Here is a 3,644-nt window from a genome sequence, read left to right as displayed (position 1 = left end):
GAGAGAAAAAGAAATATTAGAAAGTTAGAGAAAAAAAAAGAAAAATCCAACTCATATAAGTTGCTGGCATCTACAATATTCTTGAACCATGTTTTCCATGGTTTAACTATGAATTATGCATTTCTTATGGAAGACATGCTTACTGTTGTTTTATTAGAAAATTATGAGACTGCCCATTAAAATGATGCCCTCTAACTCTCACCATTCTCTCAATGAACGTTTTTCCCCCAATTCTTCCTTTTGCTCATGAGTAAACACTGGATTAATAAAATGGCATAACGACTATGTTCTGTTTTTTTTCCTCTGTTCCTTTCCAAGTAACTATCGACACACGGTATTTTGCATATATAGAAAACAGAAAATATCTAAACTCCCTTTTCTTACATTATTTTCCCCATTAGGCTGCATTTTTAGTGCTTATCCTTCCCTGCACTACCACTTGTATTTCAAAAGATATCAGAGCATAAATCCAGGTCTTTAACCTAAGAGTTTACATTTCACTTTAATCTCTCTTCTCCCCCTTACTCCACTGGATATCTGGGCTCATAGGGGCTACGATAACCAAAATGAAGCTACACATGGGTCCACAGTAATCTAATTGATGACAGCCTCTCTTTCTACTATCTCAGATTTTTGCTCCAGAAAGAGATGTCTTCTGTCCAAAAGAGCACACGGCCACCAGTTGATGACAGTGATCTTGCCCTTCCTTCACCACTCTATGAGCTGTGAGACTTTCCTCCTACTCAGTGACTGCCTGAAATACAAGCATGTCTCTGTCACCTTTATGCGTGACAGTAAAACAGCTCCTGCTGGACTGCCAGGTGGATTTAGCTTTACTTATTACTTATAGTTGCTGATTACTTTTGTTTCAGCATCTAATTGACCCACACATTCCCCTCAAAGTCTTGTTAAGTCACAAATTTACAAATACTTTTACTGGTTGACTGGCACTGATCAGGTCACCTCTCAAACCAATGAATAAGCTCAGTAGATTGAGCTAGAGAACATTTACATCACAGATTTTTGGGCCTCTCAATAATTTTTGCAGCTTCCTTCTCAAACTCTTTTCCCTTTCCCCACAACACTCCCTCCAACTAGAGAAGTGGAAGATGAAGTGCTGGAATCTCTGCAGATGCCTGCAGAGATTCTGCTGGAATCAAGGCAGATGTCAAATCACATTGGTTCTAAAATTTCAGATATTTTTGTAGTTATTAGCTGACAAAATAAAAGCTATTTTTTGTCTATAATCATACCAGTTCTGTAGCATCTACACAAGCACTTTCCATTTATATTTCAAGCTCACTCCATTAAAAACAGTTTTTAACAAATTTTCTCCCCGGGAAAGACTTTAATTTGTTAAAGCCATCCTATAAAACATGAAACCCAAAGAACCTTTCTGACATTTGTTCTAACTTCTTTTCTAACCCTGTTTCAAACTCCAGCCAAGTTTCACACCATAGAAATTTCTCAGATTAAAGTACACATCAATTAAATTCTATAAACAATTAGTCATACAATACACTACTAAAAGTGCCATGGAGAAGCAACAGACTAAGAGAAATATTTAAAAGTACTGGTACTATTCAGTCATTCATTGGCACTATTCACATTCAGCATAGAAACATTGGTAATTTAAAAGATAACATTAGTAGAATACAACAAGCAGTTGGTAAACAAGAGAGAGAATTCAGGTCTGTACCATTCCTAAGGAAAGGATGTGATATTCTGAAAATTAACTGCAGAATAACATAGATGACAGAAACATCTTAGTTGGAGCTCCTATTCTAGGTCAATCACCATGCCTCTCATGTTCCACAGTCCGCCTTATGTTGTGAATGCATTTTAGTTTTCCTAAATGAGGCTAGGTACTGTTCATACTGCTAAAAACACTGTATTTTATTTTCCCTTTCTGTATGTTACATTAGAGCAGTGGCAAACTGTTCTCATTGACTAGTCAATGAGAACATCTGTTCTTGTGTTTCTTAGGCTTTTCATAGCACTTAAGTTTCATTAGTGTAATTGATGGTTAGGCCTGTGAAATGCAGGGTTTTGACAATTCATCACTAAAAGCCCGGCTACTAATGTAGTCCAACAGGAAATAACAATTTTGATTCATCCAAATATTATGAATCATAATTTAAACATTTCCTTTATAATAGCAATAATCTACAATGGTAGAAAATAGGGTAGATAGATGGATTTCTATTCAACCAAGGTCAGCAGGAGCCTTTGAGTTCAATGCAAGGCAAAGCAATGACTCAACTCTTCTTACCTTATCATAGTTACTTTGGGAATTTCCAAACATAGGGAATTCTTCAGCATCTTCCTGGGTCATATATTCCATCTCTTCTTTTGCAATCTTTTCAAAAACTTGTCGATAGACTGTAAAGAATCCCTAAAATAAAAAATAATCTGTGACTCATTCTGTATGGTTCATTAAGTACACAATGCTCAGTTACTGAAGCAGATTTTAGACAAATAAATTTGTAGCAGCAACTCTAAAACCAGTAACCCTGGTACAGGCCTTATAAGTGATAATGAAACCCTTTATTAAACAGAAAGTTCCCATTCTCTCCCATTCCCTTTATTTCTATTTGCTTTGTCTATCGTCTCTCTGTCTCACATCAAGCACCTATATTCAACTCAAAAGATTTTTTTAATTGGTATTTATTTATTTATTTTTGCAGCATGCTGAGGATGTCAATGTATTTCTTGCTACACGGAACCAAGTTTTGAAGAAGGCCCAAATATAAAGCACACTATCAAGTATCCTACTACTCTCTTTTATTTCTAAATTATAGTTACTAACTCACTACTACTATAATAACACAAAGAGATAGGAATACTGTCACATAGAGTTATTTCTGATCACCCAGAGCTTTATAACTTAAGATCAGCATCTTAAAATCCAAGAGGAAGTTAGTTTGCATCAAGTGTACCTCCACTCCCATCACTTGTATTATGTTGCTTTTCTTTGGCTTGAGACATTGCAGCTTTTTTTTTTTTTTTTTTAATATTACTGAAAAGCATTGGGATTCTTCACTATATAAAAATACACAGACATGCTCTGTAATTGTACAGTATAGTTTGAAACCCCAGCCAGGTAGTTGTTAGGCAATAAGCAGAAATTAAAAATTGATTAAGTATCTAGTGCAGGTTTTGTCTTAGCAAGATATTACTATTTTGTTAAACATTTCTATAAATAGCTTTTCAACATTAAGTGAATGTTGATATTTTTTGTAAGATTTAAATTGATGTATTAAAGTTGTTAATTACCTTTTCATCATCTCCAAAACCAGAGTAGCAGCTAACAGTGAAGTAGTGCAGCAGATCTAAACTATCATCCTGATAGTCACCATCAACTCCTCCTTTCAGCAGAGCTTCTTTATCATATTTACAAAAAAACAGTTTCAGGGATGTAAATGACAGAGAACATTCCCAATACAAAATAAGAGATATCTAAATAGTACTCATATTACTTCAGTGTATTTCTTAATCCAGTGCATGGAATTTGTCTGTCATGTACAACATCTTCAGAGATGTTAAAACAAACAAAGGTGCACCACAGAAAATAAAAACAATTTAATAAGATGTTTCAATAAGGTTTAAAAAACTGGTATGACATTATCCAAATCATCCAATAC

The 3,644-nt window shown here is 34.7% G+C and overlaps 1 long non-coding RNA gene across 1 annotated transcript; it reads right to left on the bottom strand.

Annotated features, from left to right (window-relative positions):
* Positions 1-2,304: 2,304 nt before the first annotated feature.
* On the bottom strand, positions 2,305-3,386 carry LOC148591379 (uncharacterized). The gene is made up of 2 exons (XR_015914084.1): positions 3,277-3,386; positions 2,305-2,395 (listed from the first exon to the last, which is right to left on the bottom strand). It is a non-coding gene; the product is annotated as an uncharacterized LOC148591379 (long non-coding RNA).
* Positions 3,387-3,644: the final 258 nt, after the last annotated feature.

This window comes from Tinamus guttatus, unplaced genomic scaffold, assembly GCF_059628265.1.
Source record: "Tinamus guttatus ecotype Peru unplaced genomic scaffold, ASM5962826v1 Tinamus_guttatus_pri_ptg000842l, whole genome shotgun sequence".
Lineage (NCBI taxonomy): Eukaryota > Metazoa > Chordata > Aves > Tinamiformes > Tinamidae > Tinamus > Tinamus guttatus.
This window is presented reverse-complemented; position numbering and strand designations above follow the sequence as displayed.